Source organism: Rhipicephalus microplus, chromosome 2 (genome assembly GCF_043290135.1).
Source record: "Rhipicephalus microplus isolate Deutch F79 chromosome 2, USDA_Rmic, whole genome shotgun sequence".
NCBI classification, from domain to species: Eukaryota; Metazoa; Arthropoda; class Arachnida; order Ixodida; family Ixodidae; genus Rhipicephalus; species Rhipicephalus microplus.
The window spans coordinates 282,401,682-282,418,711 of NC_134701.1; the positions used below are offsets into that span (position 1 = coordinate 282,401,682).

At 47.3% G+C, this 17,030-nt stretch overlaps 1 protein-coding gene across 2 annotated transcripts in view; it reads right to left on the reverse strand.

Annotated features, from left to right (window-relative positions):
- LOC119180003 (uncharacterized) overlaps positions 1-17,030 on the reverse strand; it is a 195,601-nt gene that overhangs the window by 74,369 nt on the left and 104,202 nt on the right. For both annotated transcript variants that reach the window (XM_075882158.1, XM_075882157.1), the window contains exon 2: positions 1,583-1,636. The gene's annotated coding sequence lies outside the window, so the exon portion shown is untranslated. The remainder of the gene's footprint in view (positions 1-1,582; positions 1,637-17,030) is intronic.

Sequence of the window (17,030 nt, forward strand, 5' to 3'; positions counted from 1 at the left end):
TCAAGTGTTTCGCCTTAAAAAAAAAACGTAGGCAGGCTTCCTTTGTGACAGACTGGTACGCTTAGTGAGATAACAATCTCTAGGCCAAATGTGCTTTTTTTCTTTTTTTTCCTAGTGGAGCAGCTGTTTGAAGTAACCGTAACGCTATTGTTGATGGTTGATAAGAGGGTAGAAATTGAAGTTGCATACAGAAAGATGCATTACTTTGCGCTCTTTATTGAGGCTAAATTATTAATTAATTCTGACTTATGTGAAATGATGAAGCCGGCGTGAGACAAAAAAGAGGTCACGTGGCGTCTAGGGCATCGAAATCCGCATAAAAGCGACTGAAAGTATGACTTGCATATATATGTTGACAATCAAGGCAATTTAAGTGAGTGCCCAGTCAACCAGTGATAAGTTATTTAGTGGCAGTTCATATAGCTAATCAGTGAACGCTGGTCGTCGCTATAACGTACACGGTAAAATAGCCGCAGCAGATGACTCGCGCCATCGAGTCATCTTTGTCGGATGCGGCATACCGGTGTCACACGGGCACTTATTATCGCGATCTGGGCTGAAGCAGTTTAGACTCGATTCAGTTCAAAAACTCCCAAGCATTTCCCCGAAGGTGAACATGGTTGAGTGCGAATGCACGGGGTGATGCTATGAGGGGGAGTAAAGTTAAAATTCATTGGCGACGCTGATATCGGTGTCAGTAACGCGCCTTATATCCAGATGGTAGCGTTGCCTCCGGGACATCCATCGCACGACCCGCTCTCGACGGGAGACTGAGAGAGAAGGCGGGCGCGCGAGAGAGAGGGGTGCGCGCGCAGCTGCAGCGAGAGAGGAGAGCGGAAAAGCGAGCGAAGGGGGAGGGGGACTATCATCGTCGCGTCCGTGGCTTATTCGGTAGAGCGTCGCGCTGCGGCCCGCCAAGTCCTCTTTCTTTTAAAGATAGAGAGAAGACTGCGGACGCCGCCGACGGCGGTGGATGGTTTGGGGTCGCTTATAAAGTGTATTCACATTTAATAGAGAGAAGACTGCGGACGCCGCCGACGGCGGTGGATGGTTTGGGGTCGCTTTTGAAGTGTATTGACACTTAAAGCCAAAACAATCGCGATCCGCGCATCGCAATATAGCTCCAGTATCGGGATTGAGATGACGTCTGCGCTGAGCTCGATACGGTTTAGGTTGTACCCAGTATCAGCCTCTAACTTATTGATCGAGGTCAAGAAGTCCAATGCTGACCACAATTTAAGGCGCCCGTGTTACACCGGCACAAATATCCTGCGAGTTTTCTTCTTCCACACACGTTAACAAGTGACATGCTTTGGCCGCAAATAACACACACACACACACACACACAAAGTAAAGAAACACTCAACGTCAGTAAGCAAGTACCAACTAGGCAAACAATCAGTTTTGTTACGATACGTTAACAACCTCTGATTTGCCAACTTTGTTGGAATTGTGGTGACGCGATGACAATCATCAGCACGAGTAAGCAGTGCCGAATAAGCGCAATGTTGTGATATGAAGCGAGGCGAACTCGCAGTATACAGGTGAACGTGAAAAATTGGATCAATACGTAAACACTCACGTTAGTGTTGCGAAGGCCACGCCACTGTTTTCCTCTCCTCGGTCTCGAGAGCAGCTGCGTGAAACAAGAAAAAAAAAGAATAGGTTACCCAGAGCGTGTGGCCACTCGGCATCATTTTCCGCAGAGCCCGGAAAGGCCCGACGCACTTATAAATCTTGGCTTAACTTTCGGCACACGGGCTACAAACGACACAGAGAGCGGGAAAAAAAGAGGAGTTAATCGAAATGATAAGTTCTCCTTCACCCCTCCACCCTGCAATCGAACGTACAGACACCCGTACAAGTTTGACACACATACGCAGAAACGCATCAAACTGAAACGTGGGCATGATTGCGTCTCACTTAGTTCTTGAATAATAGAAAAAGCGCTGCATCAAGACTTCTTCAGAACACTACGATCAGTAGTAGGTGCGTAAGCTTAGAGATAGAAAGAAACCTTTCACATATTAGAGCGAAATTGTCATCCAGGAAGGGTTTCTTGTGAAGGTCCGTTTCGCTGAACGAGAAAATAAACAAAAGAGTTGTTGCTATGCCTAGTAAGTATACAACTTCTTTGTGTGTATTCAACTTATGTAAGTATATATGTATATACGGTAAGTATACAACTTTTTGTTCGAACAAAGCAAACGTACATAAGTCACATTCGTTGCAATTGCAGTCTGAAGGAAAATCGATGGTTCAACTGCAACATCCCCCCGACGACAAGTTTACACTTGGACACAGTTGCACTTTTTATTAGCAACCTGAGGCTTTTCTGTAGGGCAAGAACCTGTACCCACATGGCACTTTTATTGACGCCAATAACGCGAAATGCGACTCAGAACCGAGTATAAAAAACACTGCTTCAGAATCTGTGCTCTTACATTTATGCAACGCGGTCATTTATCCTGGTTAAACTTACTTCAGCAGGTACCAAAGAAAGAAGAGAGAGAGAGCCCAAGAAGGCGTGAACAAAGCTAGCGCTATTCAATTGAACAAATCCCAAGACTACTTCCTAGATGTCCTGTTGTAACTTTCATGGGCCACGCAGTAGACAGAAAAGTTCAGACGAACGCGAGCGAGAAACGAGTCCCAGCAAGATTGAAGATACACAGAGAGAAAAAAAAATCAGTCAAGCGCGGAAATTCCGAGGGCCAAGCCCGAGGCGATAGCTTGGCTTGCGCGCAGTTTGAGCTGGTCTTCACAAAGCCTTCCGGTAAGTTCTTTTAGCGAAGAGCAGGAAGATTACTCTGCGGACTTCCGCCGAACAAACGGAAAAGCAAGTGAAAATGCTAACTTGAAAGCCTGCGACTGGAGGACCAGTCCTATAGCGAGCAGTGGTAGAAAACGTGGGCAAGAAAGGAGAATTAATAATATCAATATCGCAGATGAAGAAAAGAACAGAGCAGAGGAAAAGAACAGTGATGAGGGGAAAGCCCGCAAAGGGCATCCACATCCGAAGCGGCACTCGCTTTTCGGTAAGGCCGCAGCCGAGGCATCGGGAGGTGAGGTGCTAAACACGAAATTGATGGCGCGAACGTGCTGCGACCACCGCACGGTGCCTCGCGAAAGGACGAGGCCACTTACCGGCGAGATGAGAGGTGCGAAAGGGTGCAGGGAGTGAGAATGTGACCAGGGAGAGCAGAGATGGCGGCCTTTCTATAATCGCTCGATTTACGCTCGAGTCGACGAGGCCCCGCGGCGCCGAGACGCTGTGGCACCTCGCCGCAGGAGAGCTTCTCAGGTGAAAGCCTCTCGAGAAAGCGAAGGCGCCGAGGAGGAAAAAGGTGATAAGAGCGAATGACAACGATGCATTCACGAAATTCCGGGGGTGCTTGTCTCTTCTTACTCGAGGCAGCGGTGTAGTCGAAGCCGTTCTCGAACGCTGAACAAAAGGTCGTGGGGTCGGATCCCGGCCCTTACGGACACCTTTTTCATGTAGGTCATGGTATCCGATCCCCCCCCCCCCCCCCAACTGCCACCGTTCCCATCAAGGTGGTGGGCTAGAGGCATATGCACTTAAAGCACTTAAACTTAGATGGACATTGAAGAACTCGAGGTGGTCAAAACTCCGATATGGCGTTCCTCATAACCATATCATGGTCTGTCCATGAAAAGCCCTATCAATTACATTAGTTCATCTCCTCATATTCTTTCTCTTTCCGTGCATGTTAGCTGTCTCGAAGGTGACTCGAATTCACGTATTCTTGGTATCTCGGACGGAAATAAATTTGCGAGAATATCTTTCAATCACCAACTTTCGTTAGCAGAACTCTTATGTTTCTGTAACAGCGTTCGCTTTTATGTTTTTTTATGTTCTGTAACAGCGTTCACGTCGCTTGCACCCTCGGGTACATGTTGCGGAAATATTCAAAAGAAGTTTAAAAATAAACCGCACGTGTTACAAACGCTGAATAAATCGAATTGTTTATTTAGCTTCTGTAAAGCTGGCTCTTTTGTTAGCATACTCTTTCGTAGGAGAAGACTACAACTCAAGCATCGTTGCGGAAATGAAGTTGTTGGTGCTGTGGCCATCAAAAGGCACACGAAGCCATGCGCAATCGTTTGTAGTTAGCTCGTATTTTGTGCAACAATATCTGCTAGATATCTGTGGACATTGCGGCACCTCCGTCATAACTGTGCTACAGATGAAATCAAATTGCTGCGGTGATTAATCTTCGAAGAAAAAGTGCAGCATTTGAGACTCGACGCATTGGATTAGGTAGCAGACGCCCGATAGCCTATGATTGTGAGCACCAGAAGCCAAGTGCTAAAGCAACAATCAAAATAACTTCGAAACGTGCTAAAGAATCACACATTCAACGTACGACCACCCAAAATAGCGCTTCTCATAAACAGCTTAGTTATTTTCATTGACATGTTCCGCAAGGGCATCTTGCTACTGTCATTGTGAATGGTAAGTAGTGTTCTTTTAGGATGGCGACTCAACCAAACCAGACATAAACAAATATCCATCTATAAGACATTTTAGCACAGGAGTAGCCGTTCATTCAAGCGGGTAGCCACGCAAGTGATTTGAAAATAAATGTTTCCTTAATCTACTAAATACCCTACAAATCATAATATATCTAGGTATTTAACGTGCCGAAACCACGAAATGATTATGAGCCACACCGTAGGGGAGGGCTTTGTAATTCCTTAAGGCGCGCATAAATCTAAGCACACGGGCATCTGCCATTATGCCCCCATCAAAATGCGACCGTCACGGACGGCATCGAACTACACCGAACACTCAAAGAACGGGCTTCATTGGGGACAAAGCTTCCTCTAAGCGCAAGATAGAAAGCGCGACACAACCAGGGAGTTATGAAAACTCACAAACTATTCGCTCTTTTCGAGGACAGCGAAGTACAGTGGTACGGACGGTGAAAGAACGGGCGCGACACAGTTTCACAAATCGGATTGGAGAGTGAGTTATCAAGAGACATTAAGTTTGGTCGGCAAAACAAGCTTACTTGCCCCTCTTTGAGTGATCGCGATTACAACATACGGGCACACACACAAAGAAAAAGCAAATGTCTACAGGAATATCGCAAAAGCAACGGCGCTCGGTCGGCTGGACGAAAAGTCGCAACGACATACATTACGCGCAGCGAGGCGAGCCGAGAACGGCACGGCGCTAATTTCCTCTGGACACCGAAAGAGATTTCTGTCAGCGGAATGGTGCTCCATGGAACACAGGCTGGCTAAGGTCTGTTGCCGAGCGAGTTCCTCAGATGATAAATCACGTTAAACGCTTGCCCTCCGCCTCTCGCTGGCGTTTTCACTGCGCGAAACTTCATTCTCTCTAATACGGACGACGGGCCACGTGGCTCTGCCACGGGGCGCTAAAGGGCCACGCGAAGGTCGCAGAAGAGACCGAGTATGATTGGAACGTACTAGAAGGAAGCGAAGACACATCAGTCTCTGCTGAGAGTCTGCAGCGAGGATGCCGTAAGGAGGAGGAGGAGGTGGAGGAGGACATTGCTTATGGCTAGGCTTTTTTTCGACGACCAACGGAACGACAAAGTATTTGAGCGAAAATGTTCGGACGCACGGCCTGCCGATGTAAGCGCTGACCTTTGAGACGCAAAAGGATACTGTTGACGGAGCCACGCTATGAATGAAACATGCATACAGCATATTAAACACACATGCGTGCACATTCTCACAAACACAAACACACACACACATACGTATGCACACGCACACACACACATACACATACAAGCCGATGCACGCACGCAAAGTGTTTTTACTCTGAGACCCTCATCTAAGCACAAGTATTATGTAAATGATGCATATGTAGCCAATAAACTGAGACTGAAACAAGAGCACGCGATCTTTGTACAGAAGAACAAGTCTGGCATATTGCGAAGGCTTGAGGTTCGGCCTTTATCGGTGTGAAATTTTCTTCTTGTCCACTTTCCTGTCATTTATACCATACGTACAAAATAAATACTACGCTACAGCTAAACGTCTACAAATGATGTACTCTGTTCAATCTCTAGCCTTACTGTTTGCTGCCTGTTGGTACATTAGATTGTGACTAATAAAGAAAAGAAAGGCCTTGATTCATTGCCCATGTTTTGTTCAATCTTAAGCGTGGGTGATATGAGAGGCGTGAATGTAGAACATCGAAATATTCACACTACTCAGTTATGACGTTACTCAGTTACGAAAAGAATGCATATGGGAACTAGTGGTAAGAATCCATGATGCGTCACCAATGTTGGCATCAGTAAGTCGTGCTGCATGCAACCCTGATTATATTATGACGCTGCTCTTCGACGTGGTTGTGTGATATAGTTGCAGCGTTTTCTACCTTTGTCGTATGTAAACACTTGACGTCGGCAGTGACGTCTAATACATGAGCAAACGGAGAGCCTTCCCAGTATGCTCAGACCTCCCATAATGTCTTGTGAAAATTGCAAAGGAGAGCCAGCTCCATTTACGTAGCTCACACGTGCGGTGTGCACTTTGATCTAGTATAGCCGTTAAATATAGAGAGGCCTTTTACCAGGAAAAATGTAAGCATCTGTGCTCTCTTTCATACTCTTCATACTCTCAATACTTTTAAGCTGCCTGGCACTATGTTTGGTGCTCTGCACATAACGGAGGGCACCGTGCCCCTCAATATCCTGGGCTTTATAGCGACGAAAACTCTACGGGGTGACATACACGTGGAGTAGCTGCTCAGGTGCTCCATCCCAAACTTTTGAAAAATGCTGTGCGACTTCACATGCGGTGGTGGCACATGAATTTGCTCCCTGTTACGGACGGATGACTCGAAGCATTGCGGGGGGATTCCACAACACGCGATTAGTTGCCGCGGACACGATGGAAAAGCGCGAGGAACAGGCGGAAGCAATTTGTCGTACCGTGTACGGCAAACGAGACGCGGACTAACGAGGTTGACCCGAAAAAGAAAGCAAGTGTTCCTTCGCCTCCCTTTGACGCCATTGCAAGACAAGACCCAATCAAAGAGGTGTCGTACGACTTGCAGTCGAAAAGACCTCACACCGAATGGGTGCGTCGGGCGCGAGGAAAGATAAAGCAATAGGAAGGGATGTCGTTTGATAGTGAAAAAGAATCATTCCGAAAGTAGTGGACAAGAAAGAAATTGGGAGAACGAAGGGATAGGCGTGGTAAGAAACTACAATTCGACTAGATGATAAATAAACTCGACTGAAAGAGTCGCGATAATAATAAAAAAGGAACAGGGCAAAACACGGAGCGGACTTACAGGAATCACAAGTGAAGGGGACACGACGAAGAAGAGGCTGAAACAACCGGAGTTGAACTCGTGGTCCCGCTGGTGCACAGTGGTGCCTGACCAACTTTGAAAAACTAGTGTTCTACAGCTTCCCTCTTTTTTTCCCTAAACTGCAGCGCAGTGAAAGTGTTTGAGTTGGTTCCACCTTTTTCGTACTCGGTTGGGGATGAGTCACCGCTAGCTCACTCTGGTGGGCAACGCACGCTGCCAGGAACGAGCGGAGCATACAGACGGCTATTAATCAAAAAGGATGCGGCCATGTGCGACCAGCCGAAGGGGACGACTGTGGCGGAAGATGAAGCGAGAGAAATCGGGAGACGTGTTTCCCCTCCGTCGCTCTCTTCTCGTCACGTGTTCTCTCCGTCCTGCTCCCGAAAAACGGCGCCTCCCCAATGTGCCAGCCGCCGTCCCGATTAGGGAAGCGGGCATACGAAGCTGCGGCTTGTTGGCGAAACGGAGCAAAGTCATTCTAGACTGATATATTCTCGAAACGGGGCGGCCTGCGCGCGTGTTTTGCTCGGACCGAGTGACGTATAACTCCTCCTCGTACTTCTGGAAGACCACGTAGTTCCCGAAGCAACGCCATCTGTCTTTCGTGTAACTCGCCATTTCCTGAGTGAGCGAGAGGCTTGGAAAAGTGGTGAGCTAAGTTTTTTTTGGCCACCGGCTCATGGCGGGTCGTTAAAACCGACCGCACCGACCCTTGATTGATGACCGTGCAAGCGTATCGCTGACCATCTTTGTTCTGCGAGTATTGTGCATGCATTTCACTTTTGCTTATGCGATGTCGTTTTTACCAAACTCCTCTTGCACTCGCCTTCATTTAAACATAAGTTGAAGATGAGGTATTGCAGGTGGAGATAGTTCGAGCACACTAAAAGAAATTTACGTGAAGCTCGGGGTGAAACACTAGAAAGCAACCTACGAAGCATGATCGATACCATACAGTGGGAAGGTTTGGTTAGTCTGCACTATACTCGTTACTCATGAACGAGCACTACGTAAATATTGCGCAATTTTTCTTTTTGTGTGTCTGTTCTCCCGGCTGGAGTGGGGTCACCGCCACCTGGAATCACACCACCGACAAGCGGGACACTATAGTCCCTCATGATATGACTACGCAAGGAGATTTGAATAAACGATCCCTGGCGGAAAGCGAATAATTATGTATCATAACCGTTTCCAGATTACAAAAAAATAGAAACACTGCAAGCCAAACGACGCATCACATACGGTTGAACATGGCAGATCCAACGCTCGCCGGGTATTGTTAACACTTCGAGAAGCGGAAGAGTTGGCAAAAAAAAAACTTCAGAAAAAAGAAAAAGACAGGAAAGACTATATATCCTTTTTCTAGGTAACATTCTTCCCAGAACTCCTCTTTCCTTGAACTGAAATTACCATTGCAGATAGAGAAGATCCGGGATACGACAGCCGGATCCCCGGGCGCCTCTTGCCAGATTGAAATGCAGCGCTATGGCCAGTATGCGCGCAGTGCGTTTGGGATTTGCCCCGTTGGCAATCGCTCGCAAAGTCAGCTCTCGTTCCTAATCCGCACGGCGCCCATTTGTCTGCTCGCGCAGCGACCTCAGCACAGATCCACCGTAGCAGTATCTTCGTCTCACACCGAGAAGTAACGTGGAACGCAGGTTGGTCCGCGATCCTTCCTTATTGTAAGAGCGCCCTTAGCAACGACTCGCTCGCTCCGACAAAATCGCACTCCGGGAAAACGGGAACGGGCCAACGCACCTTGATTAACTTTGCAATAAGGCCGACCCGACGGCCGTCGCGTCAATGACGTTGCGAGAATGAACGGGAGAAGAGCACGCGAGCGGAGCAGCAGCAGCGCGGTCCGAAGCCGACCAATTACCGGTTTTGTCTGAGGCAGCCGAGCAGGTCACTAAAGTGACACCTATTAGATGGATCCCTAATGAGCGCCCTCTGGCGTGCAAGCAGCCGCCTGTCACGGGCGTAACCGTTGGGCGACTCGAAGCACGATATTTCGCTCGCCTTTATACACACCTCGTGTTTGCCTATGGCGCCGTGATCAATATGTGACCGCGTGGTCCCATCTTTGTCAACGTGTGTACATGTTCGACGGTTAGTCAGGTCGCAGAGGTTTAGGGAATGAGACAGGTCAGTGGTCGGCCTGACGTTTAACTTCTCTCGCGATGGGCAAGGTCTTAGCCAAACAGAAAAAAGAAAAAAAAACACGAGGCGGCTTGAACGGAGAGATGTGTTTGCACTCCCGTCCAGACGTATACTTACGCATTAAAACGGGTGTAAACGCTACGGTTTACGTAGACCTCGATATATCGCTTGGGCGGCTGTCAAAACGCAAGGCGTGCATGCATTGCGGGGCAGCAACCTCGGAAGAAAGAAAGAAAGAACGAAAGAAAGAAAGAAAGAAAGAAGGAAAGAAAGAAAGGAAAGAACGAAAGAAAAAGAAAGCTAAGTTCGTTTCCTTGCTCAAGTAATCAAAATGAAACTCACGACGATCTAATTTCGATAACAGACATCATCTTCAGCTACATCAGGTTCACCATCTTCAGTTTCACCTTCGCTTGTCACGCATCGCTATATAATCATTGTTGTCGATAGGGATGACGTTGCCGTAGTCCAAGTCGTCGCCTGTGGTGGTAGTGGAACGCGAAATAAAGCGTTGTTCTTACGCAGACCACAACAGCAACGTTCTGGAAAAGGGCAAACACAGTCCAAGGCTCAGAAGGCAATCAGTGCAAGACAATTGACGACGCGCTACGCAGGGCTTCCTGCGCTTCTGTACTTGTCGAAGGAACAATGAGGGTGAACAGAATGTTGACAGCCGTAATCACTTCTTCTAATTGCGACAGGTGCACGTGGTGGCTGGAGAAGACTAGACGGAGAGCAGTATTAACGAGTCGCTGATTCGTGCTAATACTGTTTTAAAACAACACTGTCAGAAGATTTTTATCGCACCTAGATAGAAGGACATCAAGAGGACTCGCGTTCAGGACAAAGAAAAGAGATAGAAGGGAACGCGAACAGCATAGAAACGTCGAATGAAAAGAACAGAGTGTCTGCAAACTAAGATCGGTTGTCACACGAATGGTTATCGATAGTTCGATGACCACTCTCTGGCCAAGTGACCGTAACATCGGGGATATAATTGGTGCATAGGCACAACAGTACATACACCAGTAACAAGAAGTGAGACTGGAACGAGGAACAATGAATCACTGTCCCGCTTCTTCCCACTTTTAGCTTTGCACAGGAAGCACGTACCCGTTAAGATCAGTAACGGTTTACCAAGACACGTTTAGTGATTTGTTTACTAGTTATCCAATATCTTTCCTTGACCAGACGTGTAAAACACAACACAACCTACCTCCCACCCCCCCACTCCCACCCTGAAAAAAAAAGAGAGAAAGCACAGCAGATTTCAACCCATTTTCCTACAGTAGGTTTTCTGTACACGGCGTGAAAAGCCCGGTAAATCTTCAATTGTTTCGATTTGGAGCCCTTGTTAAGAAATAGAGCAGATAGAAAAAATGTTCAATGGGAAGGAAGGGATGCTCCCAAAGACAGTATTACTAGTTACTCATCAGCTTGTAACTAACCAGCAACAAACTAACTAGTCCAATTCATTCTTGCGACCGAGATGGACCTGTGTAACGATACTGATGAAATAAACACTTCAGTAACGCTTTTTGTTGGGTAAATTGGTACATAGTACACAGAATCAAAAAAGACGCAAACTGTCTTTTCTTTGTAGTCCGCGTCTTCTAACTGCTTGAATATATTAATGAAGGAGCGTACAAAACGGGAGTTCTCACCTTTAAAAACAAACACACACGTACCAGGCCAGTATAATCAAAACAGTACCCTAAGAGCCCCCCCTCTCCCCCTGTTCTCTCCACTCCCAATCGAAATTTGTTGGAGTTGGGGTGTTTTGCTGAAAACAAGTAATGAAAGATAGACGGTTTTCCTAAATAGTAAAAGCCATGAACAAGTGCCCCCCTACTTCTCAAAAAAAGAAATCTGACTACGGGCTTGACATGTGCACGTGAGTGAGCTAGCTCTCTGTGCACACTTCATCAATATTACGGCTCACCAAGCATAGCCCGTCAGTATATGTAACAAACCTCGCCCATCATTCTCTGACAGCGGTGGTGCAGCTTCCGCTACGCTGCACCGTTTTAGCAGAGTCGGATTACACGTACTCATCGCGCCCACGTCTCGGTCCTTATTAAAAGAAGAGCGTGTGATGAAAGCGGAGGAAGCAGCGCGACAAAGCGGAGGGAGCAGCGCGATAAAGCGGATTATCTCGTCCTGCCGCCTTGCTGAAGCGCGCAAATTGCGTGCCATTGTGAGGTGCGCTCACAGCCTCGCCATCGGGAATCTTCGACAACAAGAAATGGAGAGAAGCTCAATTAGAAATTGCGAGGTGATATAAACGGTATAGGCACGAAACGAGGTTGTTTTTTTCTTACTCGTGCACTCAGGCGGGTAAGAGCAGAGTGCTAAGACAACGTTAGAAGCCGTGTTCACATTTATGTTCATAGCTAATGTCACCATTTTCTAAGCACAATAGATTAGACCCGTTCGTTAGTCATTCTTCGGTATTTTCTAGATTTTTACAATGTACCGCTACGGTAGCTTATCAGATAAGTTGTTACGCTGCTAAGCTAGACAGATTCTATTCCCGGCAACAGCAGCCGCCATTGCACGAGGCCTATATGCATAAACGCAACATACAGATGCGCGTAAACGAGACATCAAAGAGGGACAATGAACAGGTTCAGAAGTAAAAAAAAAATTATTTTAGGAAACTCCACAATGGTTGCTTGGGAACCAGAGGTTTGTTATTTAACAACGAAACTTTGGTGTTATGGAAGGGTAATTCACTAATAAGCGAAACACGTCGTTCATCTGTATCCCTTTAAAAAGCACTGCCAGTGGCCAAAATTTATATGCAGTGCCACACTACAGCATATTTAATATTAAAATTATAGTTCCGACGCTTGAAACGCCAAATTTTCTTGTCCTTTTAAAACTCTAAGCTGTTCTTAGTCGATCCTTTCATGTCCGGGGGTCGTCGTAGATCGTGAGAAGGCATGTGCCACACAAAGCAGGTGAATCTCATTACTGATATGTACAACCTCTCCGACCACCTCCACTGCTCCCAACACCCTACACTACGCCCACATCTCCTTGTGCTATTTCTGCCAATTCACCCACTTCATTCACCTACTTGATCCGCACTTCATTCAACTAGTTAAAATGATTGGTGAAGCGCAGGCTTCTTTCTAAGCCACCAGCGTAGCTGTTTATTCTGTGTTCACCAAGCAAAGCTGGCTGGATTAAAAAAAAAGGGAATATTTACTCAGCGAGAATCAGCAGATTGTGAAGGTACCCAGAACTTAGAAGTGTCATTGTTCACTATAAATGGGTTGATCTCCATGACTTCCTCAAACACGTGGTTTACCGATGCCGCAGCATCAACGTTTTCACGCTGCGCCTTTATCTCCCTCCCCGCGGTGCTCTTGGGTTACCGGGACGATGAAATTAAGTAGATCACAAACAGCGTTTTCGCCCACCGCAAGTCACCGAGGGAGGATATAAAAGAAAAAGTGAAGTAGCGCAGAGAGTCCATTGATTACACGAGAATGCAGTGGTCAGATTCAACTTTGATTGATGACCGTCGCGCGGACGCCTAAAAAAAGAGTGGGCGCCCTTGGAAGGCGCATTGCGGCGCGGTTTTCTATACGCCGCAGTGACACCGCTAAGGCAGACATACGGCAGCAGCGGGGCTTTCGAAAGACGTCTTGAATCCAGTCCCGTCAAACTGCGAGGACAGGCCGCAAGAGGTCCCTGTATGGGCGCGCCATTTCCAGCGTACATCATGCGCTACTTATACACGTGCAAAGATCTATTGGGAAAAAGGGAAATTGTGTTGAAATTCAGGATGGAGAGAAGTGCGCGCATGTCACAATTCCTGGTGACTTAGTAAAATATAATAATGAAAGTAAGTTACCCAAATTAAGGAGTGAATGTAAATTTACAATAACCTGAACGAGTTGACTGAGTATTAAGTTAATCAGTGACAGTTACATCAACAACAGTTGGTTAGTAGTAGTTCATTAACGAAAGACGAACGTCGATATTAGTGCGTAGCGACATATATCCACGCCGGGTGGCTTTCGCCATCCCGTCTTATTGGGCACATACGTAAGGGACCCTACAACTCAGCATTGAAATTGGGAGTTGTCTGTCCACAAGCCAATGAATTATCTAGCAGCGGCTCCATAGGACGTGTACGCCATCGCGTCAGTGTATCATCCTCACGTTTATCATCGCTGACATCATCACACCTAATCGCAATCTTTTCACATGTTATGGCTGTGTTGGGTATACTTTTGTTTAGCTTTCATTTCCGTTGCAGATTTCTCAACGCAAAATATGTGCATAACGACGCGGTTCTCACAAGAACTAACCATACTTTTCACTTCCGCCTTCAGTCCACCTTCGGTCGTTAAAGGAAAAAGCTTCCTGTTAGGGTACATTTAACACCAGAATCACGAACGGCAGCAGAAGATGATTGCAGGTATTTCGACTGATAGAACAGATTGTCGAGTGCGCGCGTGAAGTGATCAGCCATCGAAACGTTATGCCCGGGCCGCTATAGACTGCCGACGCTTTTTGCGCCTCCATGGAAAGTGCGTCGGGTGATAGCAGGGTAGCCAACTTATAATGCGCCACAGAAGGCCCTTGCTCGACTGCATACCGCGGTGCATCCACTCGCTGGTCCGAGCGCCAAACAGTAGAACGAAAAAAAATGGCTTTGAACACAGCGTTACAGACACTGCTTGTTCGTATCGAAGAGTACAGGAAATGGGAGTCTAATTGCGAAATAATATCGGACAGAAGCGCATTGAAAGAGCAGCGAGGGCCCTTCTTGCCTCCGCTCAGGCGCACGTGCACACGGGGCCCATCGGCTGATCGCGTTACAGCCTCCGGCGAAGACACCATCCGTCTTCCTCGACCGGGCCCCGTCAGGGCGTTGAAAGGACGGGTCCAGCCAAACTCGCGGCCCGCCGGCGCCAAACGATTACGCGCCGACACACACACATTGGTCGTCGCACATTCATCAATGGCGCCCGAGCCTATCATGTGCTCTTAGGGAGGACGCCCGAACACATCCCGCCTAACGCGTCGTTGCCCAAGTCGATCTCCGCCCGCAGGGAAGACGTGTTAAGAAGAAAAGGACACAGCGCAGGGCTACTTATTCCGGCAGTTGTTTGCCTGTGCCACAGTCGTTTGCAGAGAGACAGATTTCGGGGTTCCTCAACGTGTAGATACTTGTATCCAGTCTTCCGACTGGCAGGGACGAAATTTTGTGCCATGGTGAATCCTGGACATTTAGGTAATTCTCTGTTGTCACCAATTGTTACAACATTGTTTCACATCACATTTCAACTCCTCACAAAAGACGAGGACAGTGGGAGGTGTGAAGGCACGAGCGACAGACATTCCCGTGTTACTCATTTATTAATGTAAACACGTAGCAATATATTTGGGTTTGTGACGTGCACAAAAGCCGTTAAATCCACTCAGTCTATAGCGGGGCAGCACTACTCAGAAAAAAAAAACCTGTCTCGGATTGAAATAATTTAATGAATGTATCACTCCCACAGTAACTGTCAATCCTAAGCTCTAATCCACTTCGCTTGTCATACCTGCAGAAAAACAACAATTGTTGAAGTTTAACGTCCCAAACCACGATATGATTATAAGAGACGCCGTAGTGGTGAGCTCCGGAAATTTTGACCACCTGGGGTTTTTTAACGTGCATCTAAATCTAAGCGTACGGGCCTCGAGCATTTTAGCCACCATCGAAAATGCGGCCACCACGGCTGGGATTCGATCCCGCGACCTGCCGGTCAACAGACGAGCATGCCTATACTAGACCACCTTGGCGGGTTATATACCTGCAGAAAGAAGTGCTCACATGGCCAAATGGCAGTTGGCGAAATGATAGTCTGTCCGTACGTCTTAAAATAAAGTGTCTAACTAGAAGCCAGTTTTGTTGGCTAATATTCACTACCAGAGAACGAGAAAGTCTACGCATCAACGCGTTCTGTGAACGCCTATACACAACGCACAACAACACCCAATTCACCTATATTCGACTTTTTCCCCTTTCAACGACGAAACCGTGACGAAGGTAGAGCTAATTACAACTCGAATAATAACAGCGGAGCGTCAACACCTTGGTCTGCCTCCTCGGTTCTTTCTAATAGAATTCTCATGTGCGTGACTTGCTTTTTTTTTCGGCACGTCATTTACCGTTACAGCGCCGCAACCGCAAGGTACACAGAATCACCAGGCTCCCGCGCATAAAAGTAACACTGCCATATTTGCGTGTGCGCTTTAGTTTTCGTAATCTTCCCGCATCACCCAAGCTTCCACCGGCGGCGCAAGAGACTCAGGTGCGCGGCCCTAATTAATTCCGAGAACGGCCGGCCACAAACTTCTCCGATGCGAATGCCACGCCCCCTTCTCCGCATCCACCTATTCACCCCAGAGGGTTATCGTTTATTAATAATCAGCCGGGCAACGCTGCCTGCCCGGTATATAGAATATACACCACGCAACGGGCACGCTATGCAAGGAAGCCACACGGCGTTTCTGCGCGGATGATCGGCGTAAGCAAGAGCGAACTTCGCCGTTCCGGGGGTGTACATACGTAACATAGTCGCGTGGGCGGCTGAATATTTCATTGGGCTCGGCATATCCTGTTGTCGGGCAGCAGCCGGCGCAATCAGCTGGCTGGCGAGATCGTCTCTGCGAGCGAGTAGAAGACACGCCGCGGGGCACATATCGCCGATATACGAGCGCGCGTCCTCCGTTTCGCGCCATACACGCTGCGTGCTTGTTTTTTGTTACTCGCATGCGGCGATCGCGCCACCCCGCACGTATGCCTGCAGGCGGGGCCAACGCAGGAAACGAGATGGCCGTTCTTGAGTGAATAAATGCATGTATATACGCCACGAACCATGTGCACGAAGATGTGACTCCCTTTTTGCGGAAGTGTACACGCAGTGTGCGCAATTCACGTTGCTCTGTGCTCGCGAAACCGGAGGTGCACGTCGCCTCGATTCGAAAGAAAGCGCAACTTTCTTTTCACATTCTTTTCTGGCGTTACATTCTATCGCGAAGGTGTACGTGCTGTTTGCAGATTACCGCCTATCGCTTTCTGGTATAGGCATATGAAATGACCTGGCGTATAACCTGGCTGTGTACACTCGGCGACTTTTTTTTCTGTGAGACTTTGCTGTCGAAAAATGCTAATACAGGCAAAATATATATGCACGGTAGCTCCACACCAAAGAAAAAAAAGAAAGAAATAAATGGTTCGGTTAGCAAAACATCAACAGCAATATCACATTTACAGCAGTCGATTTCTCGTGTCAACTGTGACCGGTTTGGTTCTCATAGTTGTTAACATAGGGTAGCGTCTAGCAGTGAACAATGCTTTAGAATCCGAAATTTCCAAAAATGGTTTTCTTACACTATTACTTCGACAATTATTCCTGTATCATTGTTTCCATTCCTTCGCAACTAAATCTTGGGAAGCATGCCGCATAAAAAAAAACAATAAAATACGTTGTTTAACGAAAAAAAAGGTTAAGTGAACGTTAGTCAACTGGTT